Source organism: Panthera uncia, chromosome D4 (genome assembly GCF_023721935.1).
Source record: "Panthera uncia isolate 11264 chromosome D4, Puncia_PCG_1.0, whole genome shotgun sequence".
Taxonomy (NCBI): Eukaryota; Metazoa; Chordata; class Mammalia; order Carnivora; family Felidae; genus Panthera; species Panthera uncia.
The window spans coordinates 46,501,699-46,515,757 of record NC_064807.1 but is presented as its reverse complement, the minus strand read 5'-3'; the positions used below and the strand labels follow the sequence as shown (position 1 = coordinate 46,515,757).

General features: G+C 36.3%; 1 long non-coding RNA gene across 3 annotated transcripts in view; it reads left to right on the top strand.

The window, feature by feature from the left end:
• The window catches only part of LOC125916072 (uncharacterized), a 54,193-nt gene that overhangs the window by 20,679 nt on the left and 19,455 nt on the right, over positions 1-14,059 (top strand). Inside the window, exons 1-2 of one of the 3 annotated variants that reach the window (XR_007455822.1) lie at positions 2,228-2,387; positions 3,369-3,545. The exons of 1 other annotated variant lie outside the window; for it this stretch is intronic. This is a non-coding gene — a long non-coding RNA (uncharacterized LOC125916072). Of the gene's footprint in view, positions 1-2,227; positions 2,388-3,368; positions 3,546-14,059 lie in introns of those variants that run through there. One more of the 3 variants, XR_007455821.1, reaches the window with a different exon arrangement.

Sequence of the window (14,059 nt, the reverse complement as noted above, 5' to 3'; positions counted from 1 at the left end):
TAAAACTGTAAAACTTTAGAAAGATCGCCATTAGAATCTATTTTAGGGTATCTCCCAATCTTTTACCCACATATGCACAGATGTACAAAAATAAATATATTTACCTACACTTCTACTACTTTGGAATGTTAGCTTAGGAATTCACGTCCTAAAATTGGTTGAGCTAGGGGTCCAAGCCCAGGTGATGGCCTTCTTTCAGAACACATCTAATTTTAATGTGAGTGCAAATTAATTATCTTCCCCCTCCAATTGACACTGACCAATTTGTACTGAGAAGTAAGGGTGACAAGGCAGAAGGGGTGATCAATAGCGTGTTATACGCAGCCACAGGAAATCTGATCCCCAGGGGCTCAGAATGCCAGAAAGGGCAAGAAGTTAATGGGGGCGAGACAGCAAATCTACACTATACTTTAATTTGCAAGTTGAAAAACTGACTATTTTTGCTAAGAAGTCTTCTATCCCATTTTCTTCAATAGCAGAAACCTATGATTCTCTTTCTTTCATCCAGTTTGAATTAAACACACATACAGAACAGAGAACTGAAACCCAAAGGAAATTTTATCTTAATTTGACAAATATTTTTGTGAATTTAATAAAAGAAGTTATTGTTCCAGAAATGTACTGGCTTTGCAGGATAATAATCAAAGTGCCATTTTATTTTAAAATGATCATATCAGAGCCACATCTTGAAATTAAATCAACATAGATTCAACCAGCATTCATTCAGGTATTTGGGGTGTGGCTACATGTACTGGTCACTATTCTTAGTGCCATGGATGCAGAAATACAAGATGAAAGTGACTGTCTAAGCCCTCAATGAACTCACAGTTTACAGGGGGAGACAAGTTAAAAGATTCTAAACAGTACACTACCTGCATCTCTAAACTAGGTATACTTATAATCTTATCACCTATTTCATTGAAAGAATTAAGTGAGATAATGCATATAAATTATTTAACAAAATTCCTGGCACATAGTAATTTAAATAACTATTAGGATCAGATGATGATGATGATGATGCCTCCACTAACCCAAGGATCTACAAGCACACTGAAGACCCAGAATGGAAATTAGGAAAGAACTTTTTTTTTTAATTTTTTTAAAAGTTTATTTAATTTTGAGAGAGAGACAGAGCATGAGCTCTGAGGCACAGAGAGACAGTGTGATTGATTACACATGATTTTTTGCATGATTGATTAAATAACATGAAATTAACCACTATTATCCTGTGTTTGGTCTTTCTTATTCACATGAAATCTATTTGCACTGGTATTTGAAAATACAGATCTGTCTTTTCCTATTTAAATAAATGTCATTAAATGTCTTCAAGTCTTATCTGCAGCACATACGGCATTATTCTATTCTTTTAGAACATACATACTTCAGTACATTGTTAAATAAATTTATATTAATTTATTCACCCATTCTTTATTCTTTATGTATGCCTGTAACATACTAGATACTGCATTCCACATATTTGTGAAAAGTGTTATATAATAGGAGAAACATGGTCTTTTCCCCATATAGCTTTAAGATTTTTAGTGGCCTAGGCCCCTATTAAAATTTTGTCCGAATCCACAAGTGCTCAAAGAAGCTCTTAACTCTGAAAACTATAATAAGAAAAGGTCTATCAAATCATATAGTCAGCATTTTATGAAACTACTGTAAACACTGAAGAACATAACCCAGAATACAAATCCCATAACAGACTCTATTATAATTGAAATGGATCTATAATAATTTAAATGGATTCAGAAACTAGTAGGGAAAATCAAGTTTCTACAAATGGTGCTGGGAGTATTGGTGTGGAACTAGAAAATATGTGAAATTAATATTCACTCTATATATGTACTAAAAAATAAATTCTAGGGGCACCTGGGAGGCTCAGTCAGTTAAGCATCTGACTCTTGATTTCAGCTCAGGTCATGATCTCACGGTTGTGAAATCGAGCCCCACGTTGGAATCCATGCTGACAGTGTGGAGCCTGCTTGGGATCCTCTCTCTCCCACTCTCTAGGCTCTACCCTCTCCCTCTCTTTCTCTCTCTCTTTCTCTTGAAATGAATAAACTTCAAAAAGACAATAAAATAAATTCTAGCTACATCAGAGCATCCTAGATAACTTCTGTTCATCCTCCAAATTCTCTGTCTACCCTTCATCACCCTACTTTAGTCTCCCAAGACCTTTATGACCTCTATTTATGACATCAAGAGGCTACCTTCCAATCTAGCTTCTAGCTGAATTCAACAAATGAGAGATTCCAACACAAGACCATAGAGTAAGAAAACGAGAGCAGGAATTTATTCCCCTAGCTTCCTCTTTGCCACATTACCACAGGTCACCTATGCCATTCCACCAAAGGCGTGGCTCCTGTCAGGTGGCCCAATCTGTAAGTTCCAAAAACTTTTTCTCTACCCTTATCCCCTCATGTCTGGGGCTGGTAATAGGACCCCATTAGTACCAACCCTGGGGCACCTCACCATCCCTTATTGGTCTCCTTTAATTCTACCCACACCATTTCAATAGACTCCTATAAAAGACTCTTCAATTATACCATGTCAGTGAGCTATTTGCTTCCCATACCCTCCCTGACTGATGTAGAGATATATAGGAGTTTGACATAGTTCCCCTAGGTAGAAAAGGTTCTCGGCTTTATTCAGACATTGTATACAGTATCATCTTTGCTCTTGAAGAGGCCTAGAGTTAATGAAATAGTATCTGGACAACATAGGAATATTTATTTATAATATTTCAGAGTTCCATTAAGTTTCATACTACTTTATATACAATATAGGGTACAACCAATGCCTCCACGGTTACTAAAAAAAAAAATTTGATTTTCGCCATCTCATTATATGCATGATGGGACTCATGTGATGTCAGTGAAGAATGGATTCACCTGTGGGTCAACTAATGAAAAGCAAAATCCTCCAAGTCAAGTCCTTGTCTTCCAGTTGACATATGTCCTTAAATTGTTTATATTTAGGAATATTTCATGTATAAGTGAAATCAACAAGGACTTCTCTCTGTTTACATAACAGACAAAAGTTAGAGGGGAAGAAGATTTTATCTGGATATTCTGAAACCGGTCCCAGTCATAAATCTATAATGTTTGGACATACTTATCAAATTATTCCTCAGATTCTTAAGTTATTCAACAAACATTTATGAAGTATATAATATGTGTCAAGTGTTACACTAGGTGTTGAGGATACATAACAAACGAAAAATACCATTCTGGCCTCATGGATTTTAAATCCAGAAAAGGAGAAAATATTAAAATAATAATACCACAAATAAATATTTAAATTATAATGACTGCAACGCAAGATGCCCTAAAACCGTTTAATCATGGGATCTTGTTTGACAGGAGGTCAGGAAAAAAATCTCTTCTAAAGAATCATTCTTAGATCTGAGACATAGAAGATGAATAGTATCTCGTTCAGGCAAAGCATTTGTGAAGGTCCAGAGGTGAGAAGATACTTTGCATTTTCATCAAAACTGAAGCAGCTGAGGCTCACTGAGCAGCAGGAAAGAAAGGAAACAGGTAAAAATAGACAGTGGCCAAATCATCCAGGGCTTTATAGACCATGTTAGACATGTTGTATTTTATCCTAAGATTCATGGAAAGGGTTTGAAGGAATAAGACTAACCTGAATTTTTAACAATCACTCTGCTACCAGATGTCAAGAACAATTATGAGCTATAGTAAATAAAGTATCATGGTATTGTTTCAGGAATATGAAAGTAGCTTAATAAAACAAAATAGAGTCCAAAATCATTCCTATAACTATGGAAACTTAGAATATGCTAAAGGTAGAATTTCAAATTAGAGGATAAAGGACAGTGTGTTGGAATAAAGTGTGTTGGAACCATTGATCTTATAGTTGGGAAAAAGTTAAGCCATGATATTATTCTGTATGCTGATTATACAGCTGTTGTAAAAGATGAACCCTAAAATCTCAGTGGCTTAAATCTATAGAAAGAAGAAAGAAAAATCTAAAAAAAAATAAGGAAGAATTTCTTGCTTGACATAGAGTCCAAAATGGATGCTTCTGATTGGTGGGTGGCTCTCCCCTAATTGATGAGTCTTGGATTTAAACACTTCCCAGATTTGGGGTGCCTGGGTGGCTCAGTCGGTTGAGCGACCGACTTCAGCTCAGGTCATGATCTCATGGTTTGTGAGTTCGAGCCCCGCATCGGGCTCTGTGCTGACAGCTCAGGGCCTGGAGCCTGCTTCTGTGTCTCTCTCTCTGCCCCTCCCCCGCTTATGCTCTCTCTCTGTCTCAGAAATAAATAAACATAAAAAAAAATTTTAAACACTTCCCAGGTTTGACTTCACCACCTTTGAAAGATGACCTACAGAGTCATTTTGGAAGAGGATCTCTCTTGAAAGGTTATTATAGCCCAAAACTGGAACTGATGTACATTGCTCAACTCTCATTCTATTGGCTGCAATTTAGGCACATGGCCTCACAGGAGGCTGGGAATCTAATTATGTATGTAAATACAAAGAGGAAACAAGTGTGTGATTGCCCAGGAATCTCAGCCATAAACAACATCTTATGCAAAATTAAATTTTGTAAGTATTAAAAATCTAACGTAAAAAAACTATGAGGGGCACTTGGGTGCCTCAGTCTGTTGAATGTCAGAATTTGGCTCAGGTCATGATCTCAGCATTTGTGGGTTCAAGCTCCATGTAGGGCTTTGCACTGACAGCACAGAGCCTGTTTCAGATTCTGTCTCCCTCTCTCTCTCCCCCTACTTCCTCCTCCTCCTCCTCCTCCTCTCTCTCTCTCTCTCTCAAAAATAAACATTAAAAATTAAAAACAAAACTATGAGAGTACCAACAGAGATTTTAAAAGAACATTTTTATAGTCAATCTGGCAAAGACTAGAGATATAATGCAAAAACCACACACACACACACACACACACACACACACACAGAATGACAGATTTAACTACATCAAAATTCAAAATTTTTCTTTCACAAAAGACAAATTTAAAATAATAAGTGGCACTCTTGGAAGAAATATTTGCAAAACATATAACAGACAAAAATATAATAGCCCAACTGGATAAAGATATCCTAAAATCATTTAGAAAAAAAAATCATTATAAAAATCAACAACAACAACAAAAAATACAGGAACTCCATTGGATCAAGGAACACGTGAAAAGATGTTCAAGTTCACCATTTCAGGAACAAGAAAAGCAAACAAAAAAATGGAAACGTAATGTATCATTTTATCTAGCCAAACAGGCAAAACCGTATGCAGGGTTAATGATTTATAAACACCACGACATTTTTGGTGGAAGGGTAGGCTGGTACAGTTTTGGGGAGAGAAATTTGAAACTGTATGTCAGTACTTAAGTTGACCTAACAATTCAACTTTCAAGACCTATCCTACAGAATTACACATGAGTACAAAGATATAGTGCAGAAAGATGGCATGGAAGGAAGGAACGTGGTGGCAACAGGATGCTAGAGGAATAAATCAGAGTATGGATGCAGATGTTCGTTAGAGCATTTTTTATAATGCAGAAAAACTAGGGGCACCTGGGTGGCTCAGTCGGTTGGGCAACCAACTTTGGCTCAGGTCATGATCTCACGGTTCATGGGTTCATGTCCCGCGTCTGGCTCGGTGCTGACAGTTCAGAGCCTGGAGCCTGCTTCAGATTCTGTGTCTCCCACTCTCTCTTACCCTCCCCGCTTGCATTCTGTCTCTCTCTCTCTCTCTCTCTCATAAATAAATTAAAATAAATTAAATTTTAAAAATAAATTAACAAACAATTTTATAATGTGGAAAAACTATAAACAGCCTATATATGGTAATGGTTAAATAAATTATGGTATATTCATACTAGAATGATAGGTCACTCTTAAAATAAATGGGGTAGATTGAAGTGCACTAACATGAAAGGTTTATAAAGCATATTTAGGGGTGCAAGTTACAAAGCTAGGAAGCTAATCACACACACACACACACACACACACACACACACAGATATGTAAATGATTAAATGCATAGAAAAAGCTTTCAGATAATTGGTATCAAACATGCAGGGAGAAGTATGAATAGGGGCTGGGAATAGGGAGGAAACCAAAGAACACAGGGGCGCCTGGGTGGCTCAGTCAGTTCAGTATCTGACTTTGGCTCAGGTCATGACCTCACCGTTAGTGAGTTCCAGCCCCGCGTCAGGCTCTGTGCTGACAGCTCGTGGACTGGAACCTGCTTCAGACTTTGTGTCTCCCTCTCTCTCGACCCATCCCCCACTCACTCTGTCTCTCTCTCTCTCTATCTCTCTCTCAAAAAATAAACATTAAAAAAAATTTTTAAAGAAAACAAAGAACAGAGTGGATATTTGCTTTTAACTTTACATGTTTGTAAATTGTTTCAGTTTTATAAAGTATACTTGTTTCTTTGAAGTTACAACAAAAATGTACTCTACCAGGAAAAAAAAATGATACTATGGATAAATGCCTCTGACTCTTTCTCTTAGTTGGATAGCCTTCCATTTTGTGTGGTAACTGAAACCCTATTCACTTTCCAGGGCCCAACTCAATCATCACAATATTTCTTGATGTTTAAGTCAAAGTTATTACAAATTCCAATTAAGATTTTTAAACTTCCTTGAGTGTTGGGCATTTACCTGCCTGCAAACTTCCCACCCTTTCTCACAAACACCGAATACCAGCATCTCCGCTATGCTTTTCCACAGTACTACAAAACTAGAGCACTTTAACAATGCATTATAATCATTTCTCAGAGCCACCAGTGAACATATTCATCGGAGTTCTCAGTGTTTATTAAAGAGGATATTAAAGAGGAATTTTCCTGCACATATACAACTGAGAACGAAATGCAACTAAGAGGAACCATCTCTGACTTTCACCCTCTCTTTGCCTAATAAGTGGTGCGGGGATGTGAGCTATTTCCATAATTCATAGGCATCCTGTGATGTGCAAGGTTATTTTTGAATTTGTTTCTCCAGTAAGAAAAGATTTCCTTCCTAAAATTAGATTGTGAATCTACTTCCAAAGCCACTAATCAAACATAAGTTAAAGCTACTTATAAGGGAGAGAAAACTTTAGAGCTCTAAAATCATTAGAAATAGGTCACCGAGAGCTTCAGTAAAACTTCAGACAAGGTTCCAATAAAAAAAAAGGTATTCTCATTAAGAAGCTGTAAAGTAATCCTGCTATCAAACAGGAAAAAAAAAATTGCATATGCAAAAGCAGCAAAATATAGTCTATAAAGTCATTTAATGAAGCAGAAATTTGTATCTATGCCATATCTAATGCAGTTCTTAAAAAACCTCAGCATATTCGCTAATTATGAACCATATATTATACACAGTTATTATGGGTATTATTCAGCAATAGAAGATTTAAACTTGGTTGTCTCCTTCACCATAGTTAGCAAAGAAATATTGGCACATATATGATCTGCTTAAATAGGTTAGAAAATAGGAGGGAATTTACTAACTAGCCCTTTAATTATGCAAACAGAGTTTCCATAATTCTGAAACTGAATTCCATGACACCCACAGATTTCCCTATAATCTAGCTGTAAATAGTAATTACAGTGTTCATAGTAGAAAATGCTGTATTTTAGATTGCAAAACAGTCTCTATTATTATCTCTTGTATTAAGTCATTTGATAACTGTCTAAAACTTCCCTACTAGGATGATTTTTAGATTCTTTGGAAGCATATTTTTCTTTATTTTCATGAAAAGTGTTAGAAAAATCTGTTCAGCCATTTTCAAGTTAAAGGACAATGGGAAGGGAATTTGCTGTTGAACTTTAAAACATTATATTTAGCAGGTCCTCAGTGGGTTGCATAATCAGTTCAAGACTATGGATTAACAATCAAAGGAAGCTCAGACACTGACCTACATTAGAGAAACCCTACACACACAACCAAGAATTCATCATCCCCAGAGAACTGAAAGCCTTCCGGGTAACCTGCTAGCTAAGCAGGATTTTTCCCAATATTATAGTGCTAGGGACCAAGAAAAAAATCATCCTGAAAGGTACCACATTAAAGGTGAGAAAAACAGCAAGAGTCCTACATAACCCACCATTAATTTTCAGACCTAGACAATAGTGCTGCAAGGCAATGATCATTTTACTATTTACTACGCGGGTTGAAGTCTACATCTACTTTTGAAAACCACTGTGGGTTTATATTCATCCTCAGGATGTTGAACACATAAGCTGCCAAATGAACTGAGCTGTGTTCGAAGTGGGATAATTTCAACTCTCTTGAGCTTCACACCCAAATGTTTCACCATCGCTTCAACCTGACATGGGTTGTCATACTTCTTGAAATGTATCCTATTGCCACCAAAATCTACTTCTGTGTTTCCTATCTCAGTGAACAGATCCTCTATCTACCCAGCTAAATGTTGAAGCCAGATAATGAAGCATCATCTTTGATCATTCCTTCTTTGTATCTTGCACATCTAATCACAAGTCTTTCAAATTTCCTTATCCATTCATTTCTCTTCATCTCTACTATCACCGCCATAGTTCAGACCACCAAAATCACTTCTCTAGGTCTAGAGGTGAACTAGAAGAGGGCTCGTGAGTCTTAAGGTCCCTTCTAGAACCTTGTATCTAATTTTGTATTCAAAGCTTTGTATTATTTTTTGTAAAGAGGATCCCAAATTATATAAACTGTGGACCCTTACAAAACCTATACTCTCTCCTGTCTGAATTATTGCAAAAGCCTCCAATCTCCTTAGCACCATAGATAACGTGGTCTTTCTAAAATGCAAATATGACCATATTCTTCCATTGCTTAAAAATCTCCAATGGCGCCACGTTTTTCTTAGGAGTCAGTCTCCACTCCTTGTCATGACTTATATTTTATACAGTCTACACATATTTTTGATCTACATACAACTTCTCCAGCTACTCTACTGCCCTTATACCATATTCTGTGAACACACCAAAATGTGTCCCCCAGTACTTCCCATTCTCTTTCCTTGAGAGAGCAGAAACCAGGTCTCATTGCCTGTTATATTAACAGCACCTAGCGCTATTATGCCACTTAGTAGGCATTTCATAAATATTTATTGAAGAAATACAGGAATGAATAATGAATGCACTCTACATCACTGGTCCAAATCCAGGCATAGTGATCAGAAACCATGAGGGATCAATCTAGCAAGAAAAGCACTAATTGATTCCTGGGAATAAATTGCAGTTGACTTCCCATATTCATGAGTAATTATATTGAAAAGAACTTTGATGAATCATATATCAGGGGGAACAGTTATTAAATGTCAGTCTAGGTTTCTCTCTCCCTTCGAAATCTGCATTTCTTCCCAATTTCCTGTTGCTTTGAATGTAATGCCTGATACGCCAGATTACGCCTAGCTGGCACTGCCCTATAGTGAGAATATGTACAAGTATATAATCCAGGGCATGAGCATAGATGATCCCTTACCTTTTTTCTGGTAAGCTACTATTTTCTGGTAGATATTTTTCCTATTCATTCACCAACATAACGTGGCAAACTTCGAGAGTTTTCTTCATCCATATTTCCCTATCTCCTGTAAATATATTCTTACCAGGTAACTAAGATAAAATGTTTTCACTAATTATCCTGACAATTTCTTTTTTTTTTAACGTTTATTTATTTTTGAGACAGAGAGAGACAGAGTGTGAACGGGGGAGGGTCAGAGAGAGAGAGGGAGACACGGAATCTGAAACAGGCTCCAGGCTCTGAGCTGTCAGCACAGAGCCCGACGCGGGGCTTGAACTCACGAACCGCGAGATCATGACCTGAGCCAAAGTCAGATGCTCAACCGACTGAGCCACCCAGGCGCCCCTCCTGACAATTTCTTTATATAAATTAATACTGATTTAGATTATATCTCACGCTGATATAAAGCTTTCAACAACTGATTACAAAATGCCACAAACTTTTTTATAGTCCTTGATTTAAGAAACTTAAATTCATTGAATACTTATTCATTGAATACTTATTTTATGTGCTAGGCAGTAGGCCACAATGTGCATCAAAGAAATTTATATTGTCCTACAAGCCTTTCCCATGTAGGGACATAATTTAATAATGTGTCATACCACTCAATAAAATTCTTAGATCATTTTATATTGTCCCTGCATATTTTTTGGTAAACTTTCCAAATATGCATAAAGCATAGATAGATGAACAGACAGACATAAAGTTGATTATTAAAATTAGGGTAGGTAGATAGGTATGTGGATAGATAGCATTTGAATATTATATCCAAATACATATTTATTAAAATTTTGCATACCTATACATAAATTAGCTTGACTGACTTAACAGTTTTAAACATTGGATTAATGTAGCTTTTGATAGTTCATGGGGCAAACCTTCCATCCATTACTTTTTTTCAATATTTTCTTAGTTTTTCTTACTTTCTCCTTTTTCCAGCTGAAATATTAATATGACTTTGTCAAATTTCAGAAAATCATACTGAGATTTTTGAGAATTACATCAAGCCCATAAATTAATTTGTAAAGAACTAACATCTTTGACCTTACATAGTAATCCATGAGATTCTTTTTTTTTTTTAATTTTTTTAAATGTATTCATTTTTGAGAGAGAGAGACAGACAGAGTGTGACCAGGGGTGGGGAAGGGCCGAGTGAGAGGGAGAGACACAGAACTTGAAGCGGGCTCCAGGCTCCATGCTGTCAGCACAGAGCTCTACATGGGGCTTGAACCCTTCAACCGTGAGATCATGACCTGAGCCAAAGTCGGACACTTAACTGACTGAGCCACCCAGGTGCCCTGGTGAGATTCTAAATAATAATGATCAAGGACATTCTGCTGTTGCTCATGCTTAGCCCTAGTGTACTGAAATCCCTAGATCCAATGAGAGATTAAGATGAACAATCCATACATTTGATTGTTGCTTAGCCAAAAGATAAACAAAAAAAAAAAAAAATCAGAAAGAAAGAAGGCAAGAAAGAATCACACTATGTCAAAATAAGACACAAGTTTAATTTGATATCCCTACATCAAAAGCCGTACCAAATGAGCAATGGTATCAAATCCGCTGGCTAGACACAAAGACTTCAGTTGTAGTAAGAATCTTCCACTTGGCATCCTTTTCATAGAGTGATTGCCTATGAGCACTTTATCCCCAGTCTCAATAAAGGTGGCCCACTTCCTTATTACCAGAATAGAAAATATTTACAGTCTTGGACACAATGGTGTTTAACCCTCAGAAATTAGGAAGGAGAAAGATAAATAAAACCAGTGAGATACAGCAGAGGCAGATAATAAAAACTACTGCTCTGCCTTAGTAACCTCATGATTTTGAATCTATACAAAGTGAAAAATTGTAGCATATTGGCACCCTGAGAGCGGAGATTTTGTCTTCATTCTATCACAAATTCACACCCAGAGCATGGCCATATAGAGTCAGAACTGGGGGATTTTCAGAACAGCCTGGCCATGATTTTTAAATCCTAAATAGTATTTTCTGAATATTCGAAGTGAAAATACTTATAAGCCACAATTTCCCTTTTGATCAGCATACATATTTTACTTATAATCTTTCTAAATCTTGCATATTAAGTTAAAGTAGTAAGAACAATGGCATCATACCTAGAACTGAAAGTAATGAGTAAATGTGTGCAGGTGTATATGAATATACATATATATTTTTTTATTATATCACAATATAGAGATACATATGACTAGTCTGAGTTTATCCTTTGAAAAGTGTGAAACTAATTGGTTTGGAATTAACAAAGTTACTGACATTTTAAAAGGCCAATGCTAGAGAAAAAACACATTACTTTCAGCTACGTTGTAGGGTAAGCCCTTAACAATTATGTCTGTGCACATATCTATACAGCTGTAGAAGTCAGAAGTTTTTTAAAACTAGTTAAGAAGCACTAGTTGACCTTTCCCTATCTTCCTTGGAGTGCACCTTTATTAACGTGCCCTTCAAAAACTGCAAACTGCACAGAGACATGAAAACAGTGCTCTCCCAAAGAGATAGGGAAGGATGTAAATCATGGATGGCTCTAGCCTCTGGCAGATTCACTCACACCTTGTTCCTTAGATAGCGCTTCCCTTTTTTGTCAGCTCTAGAAAGCAAAAGAAAAAAGAAAAAGATATTTGTAATTGTGACCTACAGCTCTTAAAAAATTAAATAAAATGCCACTGTTCAGAGAAATGCAAAAATGTTAGCATTGAAATCACCATAGCAGAGGCGCCAAAGATGGCAGAAATGACAACATGGCCTGTGACAAATATGTGAAAAGAAGACCCCAGTGCAATCCAGCATTTGTACATTCTCTACACATTTTCATTGCTGAACCAAAGGTTTGAGTTCATAACAGTGTTTGACTTGGAAAGAAAGGTAGCAGCACCAAAAATAAATCCAAAGAATACGTATTCCCTGTTGGAGTATCTGCCAATAACCTTTCTTGCGATTATGTTTTATCTAGCCATGGAAAAGCTATTCCCAAAACAAAAGATGCCAATGAGCACCGATGTAGCCCCGCGCATAGACACAGTTGAAAAGCAGCATTGTGTTTTCGTAATGCTGTCAAGTCCTGCTATAGAATATATGAAAGCTTCCTTCCTTCTTTCATATTGCTAACCGTCAAAGGGAAGAGTTGTTATTGGTGATTAAGGCCAGGTACTGAGAGTGATACTGGGCTCAGGAAGGAATGGCAGAGAATAGTGGGAAGAATTTTGAAAAGAATGACCGGCATCTCCACAAATAAATCACTCTATGTATCTGTTTCAACTACTTTGGGCTGTCTGCATATATTGCAGAATGCTCTTGTCCTAGTCTCCTTAAGAAGGTAGAATATTAAAAAGTTTCTTAAAAAACCCATCCTACATCTCAAATATGCTCAAGAAAAATGGGGAATAAGTTGGGGAAAATGACGCTAGAATGCTAAAAAGTTCCTTAAGAAACTCATCCTACATCTCAAATATGCTCAAAAAAATGGGGAGTAAGTTCAGGAAAATGAGGTGCTATGTGAAAGGACAGTCATAAGAAGCACAAATGTATGAATAGTCATATCCTATTTAGATTACAGTTTCATTTTATTTCCCATAAAGGGGACAGAACACTGGATCAAAAAAGAAAGCCAAAGAAATGTAGTAGATAAACTCCTAACATGCATTCCAGGGGGATTGTCATTATAAATATGAAAGTAAAAACAATAAAGTTTCTAGAAGATAATGCAAGTGAATATCTTCTGGATGATTTGAGATTAAGAAATATTTCCCAGAGGACAAAGGGTACTAACCAAATAAAAAAATAATAAATAGGACTACATTAAACTTAAGAACTTCTTTTCTTTAAAAGATACTATTAAGAAAGTGAAAAGTAAAGCCACAGGCTAGGAGAAAATATCTGTCACATATATAATCAACAAAGGGCTCTTTAGAGAATACATTTTAAAATCTAAACCATCAATAAGAGAAAGCTAAAATTTAATCAAAAAGATAGGTGAGAGACTGTGAAGAAGAATCTTACAAAAGATGTTATCCAAATATCCAACAAGTACAGGAAAGGAGGCTAACCACATTAGCAGTCAAGGAAAGGTAAAAACAACTCTACAAACTCATCACAATTCAAATGACTGAAAATACTACGTGTTGGCTAGTCTTAGGAGCTACAAGCATTTAAACACTACTGGCAGAAATGGAAAACCATTTTGGATATCTGTTTAGCATTATCTGCTCAGGTTAAAGATATCTTCCTAGTGATGCACCACTCACCATGCACACATATTAACAAAAAGACATATGCAAGAACATTCACAGTGATATTATTCATAATCACTGAAAACTGGAACTAACCCAAATGTCCATCAGATGTGAAATAAATAAACTGTGATACATTCCTACAAAGAAACACACTATAGCCATCAAAATGAATAAAACTATTCCCACATGCAATTACAGCAAGGAATATGGCAAATATAAATTAGCAAAAGAAGCCAGGCACAAAAGAATCATTATATGTAACTTCATTTACACACAGCTAAAAAAAAAAAAAAAAAAAAAAAAAGGAAGAA